General features: G+C 32.0%; 1 pseudogene; it reads right to left on the bottom strand.

Moving 5' to 3' along the window:
* Nucleotides 1-1045: 1045 nt before the first annotated feature.
* On the bottom strand, nucleotides 1046-19383 carry LOC127541429 (cyclin-dependent kinase 11B-like; annotated as a pseudogene).
* Nucleotides 19384-19795: the final 412 nt, after the last annotated feature.

Here is a 19795-nt window from a genome sequence, read left to right on the forward strand (position 1 = left end):
TTGTCATTTCTTTTCTTAAAAAAAAAACAAAAACAAAAAACACCTCGGTTTTCTATTTAGACTATAATTACTGAATATCCTTATTCTCTAACAAAGTTTTTTTTAAAGCTAAAATGAATAATATGAGTTCATCTAAAAGTACACACATTACTCATCTGTAGCATGCATAACTATTTCAATTATTTTTAGTTTACAATTGTTTTTTTCTCTCCTTTTTGCCTTGCCTTATTTTTTTTTTAAAAAAAGAGAAAAAACAAATAATTTAAAATAAAAGTTCATTGTCAAGGAACACAAATTCCCTTATGGACTCTATACAAAAATATATCTCACTGATAAATATTGGAGGACTTTGGGAAAATTTTAAAAAAACAGGCAAATTGATACACTTTTGATGGACCTGTGACATTGTACAACCATTTTGGAAAGCAATTTGAAATTATCTCCATTTCTTTCCACTGAGACACTAGCAATACTGCCTAAATCTTTGTGCTTCTTTTTTCTAGTCCTACTTTAGATAGGAGATTCATGTCATGCTTGGTTTACATTTTTTTTCTTAAGTAAAATACAAAGCATCATTAATTGCTTACTTTAAAAAATCTATATTATCCAAAATTATGCTAAAGGAAACAGTTTAATAGAATAATATCATATATCGATATGTCTCTTAAATGTTTTCTGTGATATCTCATCATGGCACCAAGGTAATCCTAGCTTCTTAATGATTATGCCAGCAGTGTGAAAATTCTGACAGGTATTTCTTCCCCAAACAAAAAAAAAAATTCAAGTCTAAGTCCAGAAATGGACTGTATACCCTGATCTGGGTATGAGCCTCATGAATTTCATAAAATCTCATTATTAAGTTTACATAAAAGTGATGAATTTTTCATCTATTGTTACTAAAGAGTCTATCAAGTTACAGGAGAATTGTACATACAAAGTTTACTCTGTGGCCTGGTGTGAAGTTAACTCCATTCTGAAGCTCAGGCTAGCCACAAATATTCCCTTATTGGTGGTGATGAGGTGGAAGTCAGTGTCTTTGAGGTCATCAACTTCTAACGGATCCTCCACCAAATCCTCCTTCTGGAGGGCAGGGGCTTAGTACCCCACTTAATCCCTTGCTGCTAAGCTAGCCATGTAGAAAACAAGAAAGGCTCAATGGGAAGGAGGTGATTACTCAGGAGTACTTATACTTCAGAACATATTCTGTATTGATCTTCTACCAGAGATAGTAGCTCAAGAATTTACACATCAGATTGAAGCCCTAGTTGGAGAGAAGAACTTCAAATCTTTTAAACAAGTCATTACAGGGATATTCTATAAAAAGTCATTTTATTTGTTGCTGGAAAGCCATTGTTACCAGACAAAGTCTTCTCATTTGGAGTTCCAAGGTCCTTAAAACTTTATTAATTTGGTCAATCTCTGATTTCCCTGGAAATAGGGGTTTCTGAGTTAGCAGATTTTCAAATATATATCCCAGTGAGCACGTCTATTGCAGAGGAATATTCCTTCACTCCTAGTAACAGCTCTGGATCCTGGTACCACAGGATCACAGAGTTTTTAATTTTTTAGGCAAATGAAGGGTAGTATAGCCTATGTTTATTTAAGAGATCTTTAGAAGATAAAGCCACTAAAAAGATTTACAAAAGTATCAACATCTATTTACAACTTCTGGTGCCAAGAATACAGAATCCAGTGGCCTATGGAAGTTAGCATGTGAGAAAATAGAATTTCTGGCTAGATGATAAGTTTCATGTCTTCAGGATACAGAGGAGGTCAGTGACAAGGTGAGAACCAGGAAACCATTCAGAGCTGGGGCTGGCTGCTGCTCCTGGATCCTGAGAACCATTTTCTCCTACTCATGCCCAACATCTTGCTGAGCCCTTTGGGCAGATGGAGCAGCAGATGGAGGTCTATCAAATACATACTCCAGCTACTCCAGCGGAAAGGAAAGGAAAATTCTCTGAAACAGGATGACTTCAGGTTTCCTTGTCAATTGTACATTTCACAGGCATGTCACAAATTTCACCTTCCACATGTTCTAAAGAAAAACAATAAATGGCACTGTGGAAAGTAACCACATTTCACTTCATCTCTCTTGTATCCCATACAACAACACTGACTAAAAAAAGAAAAACTTGTCTTCTAGCTCTTAAGCTTTTGAAAGGGAGCCGTATTCTCTGACCAGCTCAAAATCACCAATTTTTAAAATACTATGGTGACTAAGGAGCTGTTTGAAAATCTTCAGGTCCCATCACTCCATGTCCACCACTTTCTCCCACAGAAGCTGGAGCTTTAATGTCCTCACTTCTCCTGGCAGGAAGGAATACTACATGGTCTTCAGAAGGTTCTTCAGGTCAAGCTCTATATCATTTATTACAGTGTAGATTTTGTTCATGTTGCTGTTCACCACAGTCAACTGCACGGTAGTAATGTTTAAGTGCTGAGTTTTCATGAAGACATTGATTTCCCTGTTGAAAATTTGGAAGGTTTCTTTCTCCTTTTCTATTTTCAACCAAATTGGAGCCATACATTCATCAGTCTTTTTGTCCTTTGCTGTGTACCATACCATTTGCATCTTCTGTGATCCTGTTCATATCCTGGACTCCTTCCATACTCCAGAAACCTTGGAGGACAGGAAGATATTTGAGTAGCTCCAGCTTCAGTTCAAAAGGAGACAATTGAAAATCAGGCAAGTAATCTCCATCCATTATGGAGTTGTATTGCAGCTTTTTCTTATTTCCTATTTCACTTCTTCAACTTTCTCTCAAACTTCAGTCAAATCTTGATTCTAACAATTGTTTTCTATTTTGTGCTCTTCCTCTTCAATTCTTCTTCATTCACTTTTTCAGCAGACAGTTCAGACCCTTCCTCCAGATTATTTCTTGTCTCCTCCTTTTCTTCTTCTTTCTCTTCTAATTCTTCACGATGACTCTTTTCTTCTTCCTCAGAGCCAGATTCTAATTCTGCTGATGAAGACTTAGCCAAACTGTCTTTCATTGTCACTAATATTTCGTAAATCAGAAAAGGCATCTCTCCTTTCCAGTTGCTCTTCTTTGAATGGCTTCCTGCCATCTCCATAAATTTAGAGATATAAAAAGCCTCTGAAATTAAGTCCAATGCTTCCGTTTTATACATGAGAAACCTGAGGCCCAAAGTCACTAAATGACTTTCTAAGGGACATACTTAATATGAGCCAGGTTGTTTTGCATCCAATTCAATCAGTGAATGAGTCAATAAACATTTATTAAGGTCTTCCTATGAGCCAGACCGTAAGGATAGAAAAAAAGGTAAAAAAGACAATCTCATTTTGAAGGAACTCAGAATCTATGAGGGAGACAAAATAAAAATAACTATGTAAAATTACTTCTATCTTTATCTTTACATTTATCTTAATTTTTAACTAGATCTATTTTTATAGCTACTTAATTCTTACATGGCTATTTCCTCTATACTTTTAAGTTGCCTACTTAAAATGGAGAAATATATTTTTTATTACACGAATGAACAATTTTTGACATATAAATGTGTTTTTAGAGTATCTTCCTCTTTATTAAAAATTGAGTGTTTAACTTTGTAAAAACATATCCTAAATCATTTGTGTTCAAGATTTGGGGCATAATTAGAAAAAAAATAATCTTAAAATGCTGTGATAAATGTTTTAAAAATCTTTTTTTCACCTGAGTGAAAGTAACATTTGCAACTCAGTTCACAATCTGAAAATTCCCAAGAAAATCAAATATCATGAGATTTGGGGATAAATTTAAGAACCAAAGATTTTGAATACATTTGTGCAACATTTAGAAAAGCATCAAAATATATTCCAATTGGAATAAGCCACTTAAAGCCTTTAATTTCTTCATCTCTGCTTTTCTGAAAGTTAGTAATTAGACTTGTTTTGTTGATAGTGTACATGTTGCGAAGAAATGACATAATCCCCTTAGAAACATTCCTTAAAGAAACCAAATTATTTAAATCAACTGGGAAATGAATTGGTAATAGATTTATGCTTAACTAATACTTTAATATTTTTTTAAAGTAGGAAGGAGAGCAATGGGAAGAATGATATTTTCTTCCTTTAAATAAGACATCATTTCATGAAAAATAAATTATTTCATATAAAAGAAAGTATAAATCAATACATAACATATAAAAATATCAAGCAAAAGTATCAAATACAGTTTCCAGAATCCATAATCCCCTTTATCCTATAAAATTTTCAACTCCATCATCTATCCCTAAGCCCATGCATATATGTTAGGTAGTATGTGGCATTTCCAATGGTAAATATTACTACTGGAACTACCCTTGAGTCTCAGGGAAAGGGACAATACTCATTCTCTTTAGGACAATACTCATTCTCTTTAGCCAGTTCAAGTCACTGAAGCATACCAAATCTTGTCTGTTTGTATGCTTATTCCTGTTCCATTATGCTAAGATTATTCTGCTTTATTTGTTCCCTTAATCTCAATTGCCATCAGTGTCCAGTACAAAATGATTCCTCTGGAATACTAGGGAACCATTAAAGTAGAAGTAAATCTATTTCCTTCTCATTTATCATTTACAAAATACTCATTTTACATGTATTGAAAGACATGGGGGTTATAGTGAGAATGAATTATAACTAAATGTAGACTATAGGACTGAATATTTTAACCAAGATTTCAAATACCTATAAGCCACAAAAGCAAATTTTCATCAGTCATTACCTACCTGTCAGGAATGGTCCCAAGATAAAATACTTTGTACAATGTGAAGATTAGGGTGATTCTAATCCTGTTATGCTTGAAATAGTATTTTGCAAGGTTCTTAAAATGTTATGAATGCCAATCAGCAATGCTTACCTATTGCTTTAGATAATTTATCATTTTTATTAGTGTATCTGTATTTGATTTATTTCTTATCTAATTCTCTTCACATTATTCTGATATATTAATAAATCTAAAAATTATGAAAGATAGTTAGCTGGGACATAATAATCATCTTTAATATATATCTGAATTCAACGATTTAATTAAAGCAAAATAAGAAAAAAAAACACATCTCTTATGTCTCTCCCTTAAAAATCAAACAAAAATGGTATTATATTGGTATTATATTAAAAAAGAATAAGCCAATAGAGAATACAATCATTAAAATAATAATTATTCTTTCTTGTGGTATTTGTTTTTTTTTTTGCCAGAAAAATGAATAGTCTCTTCTATACATATTCTTTCCCAGCCCTGGAGAACACACTTCTGTCTCTGACTAAAGTGACTAATTTTTCCATTTCATTATATTCAAATTCTCTCCACCACTTAAGCATATTCCTTTATGTCTTAATATGACTCTTATACAATTTTCTGCCTTTTACTCATTCTTAGTTTCATTAAATTTTCAAAAGATTGTAAAAATCCAAACAGTATAGGTGGTCTTTTTTTTAGCTGAAAAGGTTGCAAGACAGATATTAGTTTATCCCTCTTTGGATTACTCACAGTGCCAAGCCAAATGCTTACTAAATAGCTATTGAATGAATGTTGAATATAACTAGTAAAAAATACTTTTCCCATACATAGTCTAAATAATGGAATATCATTATTTCAAATGATCCATGTTTTCATCAGTGCTGTTACTACTATCCCTAGTACAAATTATAACTTTATTATGTGAATGACAATCTAATAAAGATTCATTTTTGAGAGATCTATTGCATATAAAGCACTCTGCTAGGAACTTAGGATTTAAGGACAAAAACAAAAACTCCCCAGCAATTTCTACCCTCAGGGAGTTTACATGAGTTAAGTTATATTTACAATATATCTACATAAAGAAGTAAATCCTACACACACACACACACACACACACACACAGAGTTGGGGGAGAAAGCATAATAACTGGACAGTTCAGGAAAAGTCAATTGAAGATGTAGCACTTGAGCTATTCTTTCAAGGAAACTTTGTAAAAGTAGGTAAGATCGAAGTGTATTCTAGACATGGAGTATAAAAAGGCAAGGGAGTGGAAAATTGAAATTTACATATAAAGAACTGCATATAGACACTTTATAACAGAGAGCGTGTGAAAGGAATAGTATGAAGTAATGTTGGGAAAATATCTGGAAGTCAGATTGTGAAGGATCATAGGAAAAAAAATAAAATATTGAGAGCTGAGTAGGGACCACTAGTGCTTTAAATGACAGGTCAAGGATTCCAATTTTATTCTGGAAGCGTGAGGGAAATGTTGAATACTTTTAAGTAGGGGATATTTTCCTGAATTGCCAAAGACAAAATTTGTAAAATCACAAGTAGATTTAAAATAGAAAATCATACTGCTGATGAGTCTCTCTAAGCTTAGCTAGATTAACTATCAAATAGCATTCTGTCAACAATTCTGTCTCCATAGGTTTTTTTTTTTTTTTTTTTTCAGTTTTAAAGTAAGAATTCTAAGAGCAGGGTCCTCAAGAATTCAGGGACATTTCTACATCAGGATGAAATATTAGAGCAAAACTCTAATATTGCCAGAATTACTGATTCATAGATTCATAATATTTTTGAATAAGAGGAAACTGATCCAATATTTCATAGAAAGAAACCAAGGTACAAAAAGGTACAATGATTTGTACAGGGTCATATAGTGAGTTAGAAATTGGAACACAAAGCCTGCTCTCCTGATAACTTCATATGTTTTTATTTTTCACTTAGAAAACAAGTAGCTTTGAAAGCAGTTTGCATAAAGAAAGAACTTATCCAGGAAAGTCTTTAGTGCTTTAGGCATTATTACACATTGTCTGTTTTTCAGAAACTTTCACATGCCTTTATTCTCAGACAGATGCTACTTTAGAGCTGATACCATCTGAAAAATTCCATGAAGCCCCACAAATAGTATTTTGCAAGGTTCTTAAAATGTTATGAATGCCAATCAGCAATGCTTACCTATTGCTTTAGATAATTTATCATTTTTATTAGTGTATCTGTATTTGATTTATTTCTTATCTAATTCTCTTCACATTATTCTGATATATTAATAAATCTAAAAATTATGAAAGATAGTTAGCTGGGACATAATAATCATCTTTAATATATATCTGAATTCAACGATTTAATTAAAGCAAAATAAGAAAAAAAAACACATCTCTTATGTCTCTCCCTTAAAAATCAAACAAAAATGGTATTATATTGGTATTATATTAAAAAAGAATAAGGTATGATCATTCATACCATAGGTCTTCCAAATTGCCTTTGATTGATACTCATTTAAAGTTTTTCACTCTTCACAATGAAAATGAATGCTTACTTTTTAAATAAAATCTTATTAAATAATCTTATCTGTCTATTGGGAAATAACCAAAGATGTTATAATTGTTGTTATTGTTGTTACTGCTGTTGAGTCATTTAGTCATATTTAACACATTATGACCCCGTTGAACATAGCACTTCAATACTTTCCATGAGGTTTTCTTGGCAAAGATATGGGAGAAGTTTGTTTTTTCTTTCTCCAGTGGCCTAAGGTAAGCAGATATTAAATGATTTGCTCATGGTCCATAAGTGCCTTGAGACTGATTTTGAACTCGGGTCTTCCTAACTGCATGCTTACCATTCTACCTAGTGAGTCACCTACCTGCCTCCAAAATAAATTGTAATATTTGAATAAAATGGGATACAACTGTGATAATAAATATGAACATGTAGAAGGAAAAGGAAGCACAATAAAAAAGACAGCATACAAAATAAATATAACATTGTGAAAAGAAAGAACAATGACAATAAAACATTAATCAAGTTGGATGTGAAAAAGAGATATGAGAAGAAACCTCATTTTCCATTCAGAAGGAGGCACCATGAATGTAAAACAATATTGAACTTTTTAAATTCATTAGTTAGTTTTGCTGATTTAATTTTCCTCCTTTAAAAATATTTTAATAGTTTAATAGTCTCTGGGAGGGAGAAAAGATAAAGTTACCTTGGGAAATACAGGTGATACAAAAATAAAAGATTCGAGTAACAATTGATTTTAAAATTGATTAAAACTTCTTTTAATGGATTCATGACTTTATTGTTATGGGTACAAATACCAACCCATCTATAAATGCACTTCAAATTAGTTTCTTGTCATTCATCTCTGTCCCCCCTATAATCCCCCACATAGGATCTAAGCCAAATATACTTGAAATCTTCCTCTTGCTCTTTAATGTTAGTTTATGCCAGTGTAGCATTTAAGCTATCCACCATTTTCCTTTATGTTGTCTACATTGTTTCACAATGTTTCTTACTTATTTAGTGAAGTTTCATGCTACTTTTCTTGCAAAAACACCTTATAATCTATCTTTGATAATATACCTCAGCATAACTGTTTCATTTTAATACTACTATAACCTCTCTGAGTTATAAAGGATCATAGAATTGTGGTTTTAGATCTGAAAAGGACCTCAAAAGTCATCCATTCTAAGATGAAAAACATAAACCTTTTTTAAAATAACTTTTTATTGACAGAACTCATGCCAGGGTAATTTTTTACAGCATTATCCCTTGCACTCATGTCTCTTCCCCTCCCTCCCTCCACCCCCCTCCCTCAGATGGCAAGCAGTCCTTTACATGTTAAATAGGTTACAGTATATCCTAGATACAATATATGTGTGCAGAACTGAACAGTTCTCTTGTTGCACAGGGAGAATTGGATTCAGAAGGTATAAATAACCCAGGAAGAAAAACAAAAAATGCAAGAAGTTTATATTCATTTTCCAGTGTTCTTTATTTGGGTATAGCTGCTTCTGTCCATCCTTGATCAATTGAAACTGAATTAGCTCTCTTTATCGAAGAGAGCCACTTCCATCAAAATACATCCTCAAACAGTATCATTGTTGAGATATGTAATGATCTCCTGGTTCTGCTCATTTCACTTAGCATCAGTTCATGTAAGTCTTGCCAGTCCTCTCTGTATTCACCCTTCTGATCATTTCTTACAGAACAATAATATTCCATAATGAAAAACATGAACCTTAAGGAGGTTTGACTGGACCAAGATAGTATAGGTAAGGCAGAATTTAAACCCAGGTTTTTAACTCCAAAGTCATTGTGTTGATATTGTTATTGTTTTCTGTTGTTTGTTTGTTTATTTGATTGTTTTTTTTCCCCTATGTCCCATGCAGACCTCAAAGATCACCTAGGACATCAATAATCTTTTCTATAACATTCCTAAGAAGTGATTTTCCATTTTCAATTGAAAACATCTAGTAAAACATAAGTCAGCATTTTCTAAGGAAGCCCATTGCATATTGGACTAGATGAAATGGTAGATAAATTTTCCTTTCCTTTAAAATTGATATTCTTCAAATTCTTCAACACTATTTCTTTTAATTCTGCCTGCTGAGTTCATGTAGGACAAGTTGACCCAAGCAGGTTAAAAATATATCATCTATATGTCAGCTGTACAAATACTTGAAAATACTTAGACTATAATAAATGCCTCCCCCAGACTTCTTGTAAAAACAAATCCATATCTCATCTTCTGGTGCATTGTCTTCAACTCATCATTATATTTTCTAAAACATAGCATCCAGATCCTTTCTGACCCATACAAAAGTAGTTCATTTCCCTTCTTTGTATTCTCTCCCCAATTAAAATATTTAAATGGATTTTTTGTTGTTATTTTTAAATTTTTAACTTTTTCCAGAATGTATCCATGGTCTAAACAATGCACCTTGCAAAAGGAATACCCTCTCCTTATTCTAGCACATTATATTTTTCTTTTTTTAATAAAGCTTTTTATTTTCAAAACACATACATAGATAATTTGACAACCTTGACCCTTGTATAGTCTTGTGTTTCAGATCTTCTCCTCCTTCCCCCACTCTCTCCCTAGATTGCAAGCAATCCAATATATGTTAAACATGTTAAAATATTAAATTCAATATGTATAAACATCTGTACAATTCTTTGGCTGCATAAGAAAAATCAGATAAAAAAGAAAGTTAAATGAGAAAACAAAATGCAAGCAAACAACAACAAAAAAAGTGAGAGTATGTTGTGATCCTTATTCAGTTCCCACAGTCCTCTTTCTGGCTGTAGATGGCTCTTTTCATCACAAGATCATCGGAACTGGCATCAATTATCTCATTGTTGGAAAGAGTCACATTTATCAGAATCTATCATGTACAATAATCTCCTGATCCTGCTCATTTCACTTACTATAAGATTATGTAAATTTCTCCAGACCTCTGAAATCATTCTCATCATTTCGTATAGAACAATAATATTCTATAACATTCATATATCATAACTTACTCTGCCATTCTCCAACTGATGGGCATTCACTCAGTTTCCAGTTTTTGCTACTACAAAAAGGGCTGCCACAAATGTTTTTCAACAGGTGGGTCCCTTTTGTTCCTTTAAGATCTCTTTGGAATATAGGCCCAAGAGAAACACTGCTGGGTAATAGAGTACGCACAGTTTGATAACTTTTTGAACATAGTGTCAAATTGCTTTCCAAAATAGCTGGATCCATTCACAACTCTATGAACAATGTATTAGTGACCCAGTTTTCCCACATCTCCTCCAACATTTGTCCATGTCTTTTCCTGTCATCTTAGTCAATCTGAGAGGTGTGTAGTGGTATCTCAAAGTTGTCTTAATTTGAATTTCTCTGATCAATAATAATTTGGAACACCTTCTCATATGATTAGAAATAGTTTTAATTTCTTTATCTGAAAATTGTCTGTTCATATCCTTTGATTATTTATCAATTGGAGGATGGCTTGAATTCTTATATATATGAGTCAATTTGCTATATATTTTAGAAATGAGGCCTTTATTGGAACCCTTAAATGTAAAAATGATTTCCCAATTTATTGCTTCCTTTCTGATCGTGTCTGCATTAGTTTTGTTTGTACAAAAGCTTTTTAAATTAATACAATAAAATTATCTACCAGATAGATTCCAATTATGAGTTCCAGTTTTCCTTTGGACACAAATTCCTTCCTTCTCCACTGATCTGAGAGGTACATAATCATATAGTCTTCTAATTTGTTTATAAAAACAATTTTTATGTCTAACTCATGAACCCATTTAGATCTTATCTTGGTATGTGGTATTAGGTGTGGGTGGAGCATTAATTTCTTCTATACTAGTTTCCAACTTTCCCAGAAATTTTTGTCAAATAGTGAATTCTTAATTCCAAAAGCTGGGTCTTTCGGTTTGTCAAACACTAGATTGCTATAGTTATTATTTTGTCCTGTGATCCTAATCTATTCCACTGATTGACTACTCTATTTCTTAGCCAATACAAAATGGTATTGATGACTACTACTTTATAATATAGTTTTAGGTCTGGTATAGCTAGGCCACTTTCATTAGCATTTTTTTCACCAATTCCCTTGAAATTCTTGATCTTTTGTTCTTCCAGATGAACTTTGTTACTATTTTTTCTAGAACTGTAAAATAATTTCTAGGGAGTTTGATTGGTATGGCACTAAATAAGTAGTTTAATTCAGGTAGTATTGTCATTTTTATTATATTTGCTCAGCCTACCCATGAGCACTTGATATTTTTCCAACTGATTAGATCTGACTTTATTTGTATGGAAAGTTTTTGTAGATATGTTCATATAGTTCCTGACTTTCCCTTGGCAGATAGATTCCCAAATATTTTATACTATTGACATAGAATTTCTTTTTGTATCTCTTACTGCTGGACTTTGTTGGTAAATAAAAATGTTGATGATTTATGTGAATTTATTATGTATCCTGAAACTTTGCTAAGGTTGTGAATTGTTTCTAGTAGTTTTTTTAGTTGATTCCCTAGGCTTCTCTAAATATACCATTATATCATCTGCAAAGAGTGATAATTTGTTTTTTTCATTACCTACTCTAATTCCTTTCATCTCTTTTTCTTCTCTTATTGCCAAAGCTAACATTTCTAATACAATATTGATTTCATTTCTTCTTCTTCTTCTTCTTCCTCTTCTTCTTCTTCTTCTTCTTCTTCTTCTTCTTCTTCTTCTTCTTCTTCTTCTTCTCTAAAGCAATTGGGGTTAAGTGACATGCCCAGGGTGACACAGCTAGTAAGTGTTAAGTGTCTGAGTTGAGATTTGAACTCAAATCCTCCTGAATTCAGGGCTGGTGCTCTATCCGCTATGCCACCTAACTGCCCCTTTAATACAATATTGAATAGTAATGGTGATAGTGGGCAATCTTGTTTCACTCCTGATTTTATTGGGAATGGTTCTAGTTTGTTCACATTACATATGATGCTTGCTGATGTTTTAAATAGATGCTACTCATTATTTTAAGGAAAAGTCCATTTATTCCTATGCTCGCTAGTGTTTTTAATAGGAATGGATGTTGGATTTTTATCAAATGCTTTTTCTGTATCTATTAAGATAATCATATAATTTTAGTTAGTTTGGTTATTGATATAATTGATTGTGCTAATAATCTTCCTAATATTGAACCAGCCCTGCATTCCTGGTATAAATCCTATTTGGTCATGCTGTATTATTCTTAGGATGCATTTTGTAATCTCTTTGCTAATATTTTATTTAGGATTTTTGCATCAATATTCATTAGGAAGATTGGTCTATAACTTTCTCTGTTTTTGTCCTACCTGATTAGGTTTTTAACTCCAAAGTCATTGTGTTGATATTGTTGTTGTTTTCTGTTGTTTGTTTATTTGATTGTTTTTTCCCCTATCAGTATCAGTAGCATGTCTGTATCATAAAAGGATTTTGGTAGGAGTCCTTTATTGCCTATTTTTTCAAATAGTATATATAGTATTGGAATTAATTGTTCTTCAAATGTTTGGTAGAATTCACATGTAAATCCAACTGACCTTGGGGATTTTTCCTTTGGGAGTTGATTAATAGCTTGTTCTATTTCTTTTTCTAAAATAGGACTATTTAATAATTTATTTCCTCTTTTGTTAACCTAGGAAATCTATATTTTTATGTATATTACTCCATTTCATTTAGATTATCAAATTTATTGACTTATAGTTGGTTAAAATAATTCCTAATTATTGCTCTAATTTCCTCTTCATTGGTGTAAAGTTGTCCATTTTCATTTTTGAGACTAACAAATTGATTTTCTTATTTCCTTTTTGTAATCAAATTAACTAAAAGTTTGTCTATTTTGTTGTTTTTTCATAAAACCAACTCTTAGTTTTTTTTATTAATTCAATAGTTTTCTTATTTTCAATTTTATTGATCTCCCCTTTTATTTTTATAATATCAAATTTGTTATTTAATTGAAGATTTTTGATTTGTTCTTTTTCTAGCATTTCATTGATCTTCTCTTTCTCTATTTTATCCAGGAGATATAAGATTTCCCCTTATAACTGCTTTGGCTGCATCCCACAAATTTTGGTATATTATCTCTTTATTGTCATTCTCTTGGATGATTTTGCTATGATTTGATGTTTTACCCATTCATTCTTTAGGATTAGATTATATAATTTCCAATTAACTTTTGGTTAATTTTCTCCTGGCCTTATATTGCATGTGATTTTTATTGCATCATGATCTGAAAAAAATGCATTTACTATTTCTGCCTTTCTGCATTTGATTTTGAGCTTCATTAACTGCTGAGAAAGAAGTAAACTCCTTTCTGTCTCCATTCAATTTTCTCCAAAAATCTATCATACCTTACTTTTCTAACATTTTATTTATCTCCTTAAAATCTTTCTTATTTAGTTTGTGATTTGATCTATTTTGTTCTGGGAGAGGAAGGTATAGTATAGTTTTGCTGTCTATTTCTTCTTGAATCTCTCAACTTCTCCTCTAGGAATTTGGATGCTATGCCACTTGGTGCATATATGTTTAATATTGATATTGCTTCATTATCTATGGTACTCTTTAGTAAAATATATTTTCCTTCCTTATCTCTTTTAATTAGATCTATCTTTCCTTTTACTTGACCTGAGATCAGGATTGCTACCCCGGATTTTTTTTTTACCTCACCTGAAGCATAATAGATCCTGCTTCACTCTGAATGTATCATTATGCTTTAAATGTGTTTCATGTAAACAAGATATTGTAGGATTCTGGCTTTTAATCCACTCTGCTATCCGCTTCATCCCCATCACATTCTCATTCACATTCACATTCACAGTTAAAATAACTAATTCTTTATTTCCTGGCATCTTATTTACCCTGTTATGCTTTTTTTCTTTCCTTTCCCCCTCTTCTCCTCCTTAGTACTTTGCTTTTGATCATCAGATCCCTCAACCAGCCCTTCCCCTTTAGAGTCTCTCTCTCTCTCTCTTTTTTACACCTTTCCCCTAATACTTCTGTTTTCCTTTCTATTACTCTTTCCCTTTCTTTCCTCCTTTCCCCTCCCCACTTCCCTATAAGGTGAAAATAGTTTCTCTGTGAAACCAGTCTAATACTCTCTCTTTGAGTAAAATCTGATGAGAGTATTCACACAATGCTCATCTCCCTCTCTTCTTTCCCTCAATTATAATAGGTCTTCTTTGCCTCTTTGTAATTTCCCTTATTTTTCCTCAGTTTTCCTGTATGATTAAATATGAGTTTATTTTCAAAATTCATTTAAAATGCAAATTTTATGATTAAGTAATCTATGACTTCATATACATTATTGATAAGTGCTACATATTAAATATCCAAATAGAATCTTGGGGTATTTCATTAGATGTTTTCAAATAAGTTGACATTGATCTCTCTCAGTGATTATTAATATGTCATTTAGAATAGTACCAATGCTATGTAATTTTATTACGACCCAACTGTATTCCCTATCAGACTATCAAAACCTTGGCAGAAATTTAGGCAAAATGTTTTAATTTTTCTTGTTATTGTTTAGTCATTTCAATCATTTCCAACTCTTCTTGACCCCATTTGAGGTTTTCTTATAAGATTCTGTAGCAACTTGCCATTTCTTTTCCCCAGTTCATTTTACAGAGGAGGAAATTGAGACAAATAGGGTTGACTTGCTCAGTGTCACATAGCTACTAAGTGTGTAAGGTCCTTTCTAACTCAAGGAGCAGAAATCTTTGCTCCAACTGTTTTTATAGAAGTCTTCAAATCTGTCAATCTAAGAAATTGAAAAAAAAAGGAACTAATATAAGTCTGGCATGATCTATTTCTGATGAAGTTACATAATCTTCTTGTGATCAGACTTTCCTCTTTATCCTGAAACTATTGCTTGATTTTTTAACTGAAGTTCCAGATGATCTTTTCCCCCTATTAAATTTTGAGACCAACTAATTTTCATCTGCAGCACTCTATACAAAATTATATATTGATTAACAATTCAACGTACTGATTGTCTAACTGTTCATTGTAATCTTAGAAATAGTTATTTCATCAAAAATATATTAAAACTCCATAATAATTCAAGCATAATTCAGTGACTTACATTTTGAAGAATAAATTTGGTTCTATGAAATTTCATGAAGCAAAGATTAGTCAATCTGTCAACAAGCACTTATTATATATCAACTTGGGGCCAGAGACTATATTCCCTGATCACAAGAAAAAATAACAATGAAAAATAAACCTTGATCTTGAGAATTTATATTCTATAGGAGGAAATAATAGAAGCATAATCAAAATGAAGGCAAAATAGATACATAGTAATTTTCAAAGTGAGGCAATAGTAGCTGAGAATAAGAAAGTCCTTATGTATGAAGCAATGCTTATGAGGAGCTTAGATGGCTGCTAAGAATTCTAAAAGATGAAGTTAAATAGAGTAATTTTTCCATGAATGCATATCTGTACAAAGGTGTAGAGATGGGGGGTGAGTGTCATGAGCAAAGATCAGCAAATAAATTAGTAAGTTCATAAAGGAAAATAGGATAATTAATCTGGAATGATAGGGTCAAATTAAGTAGTAAGAGGCTTAAAATGGCAAGAGAAAAGTTTACATATGATCCAAAAATGTAACAAAAGAGAAGTCTCTTATGGTCAGATTGTGTAGCCATGTGAAGGCTGTATTAGAAGAGTAACTTAAAGCTTTTTATGTTTTGTTTTGTTTTTTGATTAAGTTGTATTGTTCTATTGTTATCATGGACCTCTTTGGCTTCCTAATGAAGTCTATCGAGTCCTTCACAGAAGAATGCTTTTTAATGCATAATACAAAGTATGTAAGGAAACCAAATTATATTGAAATATTGTTATCAAATTTTGTTTTGAAAAGTTTATAGATCTCAAATTAAGAAGACTTGGATCTAGGAGTAGACATGAGACAATGATCAATTAGTATATTATTGTTATAAACTATGGGAACTTGTAAAAAGAATCAAAATGCCTTTAGCATCTAACACACAATAACAGTCTAGAAACCTAAAGTTATAGAATTTATAAAATGATTAACAATGAAATACATTTTAAAATATGAACATAGACCTATATTACATCACTACTCTTGTAGCACAATCTACTTAATATCTAAAGTGAGAGTTAATCGATTATAATTTGGAGACGTATTTGCTTGTCCCATTGGCTATTGCTCCAAGGAGAGCTGGTCATCATTATTATTTATTTTGGTCCACACTTGTGATTGTCGCATGCATAGGGAGATTCCCAAATGGTATCCTCCCTCCATGAATGAAGGTCAGTAACTAAACAACTTAAAGTCTCACTCTCTTAGAACACTGAGCGATGATGAAACAGTCACAGACTATGTCAGAGCAGGAATAGAATCAAATCTTCTTGCCTCAAAAATTTTATCATGCTAGATCTGATCTGAATATTTTGTTGGCTGAAAATTTCATTGTATGAAAATTGTTGCTTGACATATTATGAAGTTATGTACATCTGCTTTTGTCTTGTGGTTCTACTTATAGTTTTAAAAAGCCATCTTGTTTGTGAATCAACAACTGAAGAAACATTAATAAACTTAGCATTTATAGTCAAAAGGGATTTTAGAAATTGTCTAATCATAATGTTGCAGATGGAAAGTTTTAGCTCTTAAAGGTGAAATAAATTTCAGGCTATCCAATAAGAAAATGGGATAAGCAGGATTTGAATCCATGTTGCATTATTTCACATTCAATGTTCTTTTTCACTACACCTCAGTCTGGACCAACCAGACCTTATATAAGTCTATTTTTGATGATGATGCCAAACACTTAATGATAGTCTCAATTTCCTCATCTCTAAAATGAGGATAATAATAGTGCCTACCTCACATAGTTGTTGTGAAGATCAAATGACATAATATATGTAAAGTGCTTCGTTAATCTTTAAGAGCTATAAAAAATACCAGCTATCAACATCCTATGATCCCGTGTGTCTATATCTGATATATAATTTAATTTTAACTCCTCTGATTCTGGAAGTAAATAATGTCTCATTTAACTTTAATATGAGCATAGACGAATTAGGAATCTTTTAATAGTAGAAAAGATTGACTTGAAATCAGATCTATGCATTCTGAAATATGACACTTACTAGCTGTTTAACAAGCAAATTACATAACTTCTTTAAGCCTCAGTTTTCCTCATTTGGAGGCTTGGGTTTATAACATTTTCCCCTTCCTAGGACTGTTGTGAATAAAGTATTTCCAAAACACTGGATGCTAAATAAATATGCACTCTGTTATCATAATTATAATATTATTACCTTTCAACTTAAAAATGATTCCAACATTTGAAATTTCAAATCATGTATGAAGGTACTGATGGTCTATTTCTTTTCTGAAGAATTCATGGTGATGGCTCAAGTTTTTTTTTTTTTTTTTTTTTTTTTTTTTTTTTTTTTTTTTAACTATACCTGGAGCAATTTCCTTCATCTCCTTTGAAACAGATCAACATTGAATCTAGAGCTAAGGAAAAACTGAGTCTGGAAAAAATAATGAAAGGAATTCATTGCCTAGAATATATGGGCTCAAAATATACAATAAGATTAAAAGGAAAAAGTGTTTAGGAAAAAAACCCATGTATTCTAGTTCAACAGTTGGATGGCTTTTCTACTTTTATTGATAAAAGAAGTGAGCATAATGCAAACATGTTTTTACCTTAATTTTTACATTTTCTTATATTCCAAACAGAAAATCTTGAATTACTTTTAGGTATCACCAAGTCTTTTAAATTCTAATATTTAATCTTTAGTTTTCTTTCTTGCTATGTGTTGGAATCCTTACTAACTGCTAACTAATTAGATTGATCTAATCTTACAAGAAGATGTTTTGGCCAGAACCTGAAACAAGGTACTAAGTAGAACTAATTAAGACAAGGCTTGTGTTCACACCTTTACTCATTGGAGTCCACAAGTATGCTAGCTTCACAAAGTACACTTTCTAACTTCAAGGGAGTCCACACCTCCCTTAAAGCTCATTGGGCCAGAGAGCACTATGGGAGAAAACCCATAATCCCATTCTCTCAGAAGAGTCAGATAAAAGGCCAGCGATGAGGGATCTATGGCAGAATACATTTTTTCCTCTTGGCTGGCTGATCGCGCTGGACTCGAGAGGAGCGACTGTGGTGAAGAGAACACTTTGACGGATTTCAGTGGAGCTACGCCAGAAGCCCTCTCTCCACGGCAAGTTGGTGGCTGGGCTCCCCAGAAGGAGTATAAGAGAGACCTTCCATCTCTGTCTTGGTTGGAGGCAGAAGAAAGCAGAGGCAGAGGCTGAAGGACAGAACCTTTGGATTTGGAGACATCCGAAGGGCTCCAAGCCTCTAAACCGGCTTTGCTTTGAGAAGAACAAGAACTCCAACATTTGAATTCATAACAGCTATGAAAAAAATAAAGAAAATAACCAAATACATTGAAGGATATATTTAGTATTTTGTCTTAAAATATCTTATTCATAAATAGTTAAGGTATGTATCATAAAATTGTAGAAAGATATTGTTTCAAATTACCTTTCTGAATTTCAAAAATGCCATAAAATTATCTATAGACATATCTAAGACATAAAAATTATTTTGTTCTTTTTATCCTAAAATGTTTCCTACTTAAATATAATATTTGGAAAATGTTATTCACTTTTATTAATGACAACAAAAACTCTTAAAAGAATTGGAACAATTTTAAAATTTGCTTCCTTCTTTCCTGGAAGACAATAAACTATATATTAGATTATTATTAATGTTGTCCTTCATATTCAAATATAATGTTAATAATGGATCCTATATAATAATGACAATAAAAGTACTTTGATCAAGGAATCAAAAAATAAAAATAAGCAACTTTGAATTTAAAAGGCCTGAACTATCCCATCTTTTATTTTAAAGAAGAGTATCTAGTAACAAGACGTCATTGGATGATGTCTTGACTTGGGCATGAATTGTTTGGATTTAAGTGAGGCAAAGTTGAATAAAGTCATCAGTCTCATTCTTTCTTTCAGAATTATTGAAGTTTAGCAGCAGGACAAAAGTCAAGATGATTGGTAATGGCCTAAGATTCTGTCTGACCAAGCATAAAGTATTTCAGAGCACCTGCTTCAGCAGCCTTCATAACGGTTGAATCAAATTGCTGTCATTCACCTATTACACCAGGGAAGTCCATATTAATCCTGTTGCAAAGAAGAACACAGACCAAAAAACAAAAATTACACCTCCACACACAAAAATAATGATGTAAAAATGGTGTGTTTTGATCTGCATTCAGTCTCCATCAGTTCTTTATTTTGGGGTTTATAGCATTTTTCATCATGAATTCTTTAAAATTATATTTTGATCATTGAATTTCTGAGGATAAGTCATTTAAAATTAATTATCCTTGCAATAGTGCTATTACTATGTACATTTTTTTCTTGTTCTGATCAATTCACTTTCTATTATATAAGTATTCACATTTTTTTTCTTGAAACCATTCTACTCATCATTTATTATTGCTAGCTTAGCAAGAGTTGTGTATGCATTTCAAT

This window comes from Antechinus flavipes, chromosome 6 (genome assembly GCF_016432865.1).
Source record: "Antechinus flavipes isolate AdamAnt ecotype Samford, QLD, Australia chromosome 6, AdamAnt_v2, whole genome shotgun sequence".
NCBI lineage: Eukaryota > Metazoa > Chordata > Mammalia > Dasyuromorphia > Dasyuridae > Antechinus > Antechinus flavipes.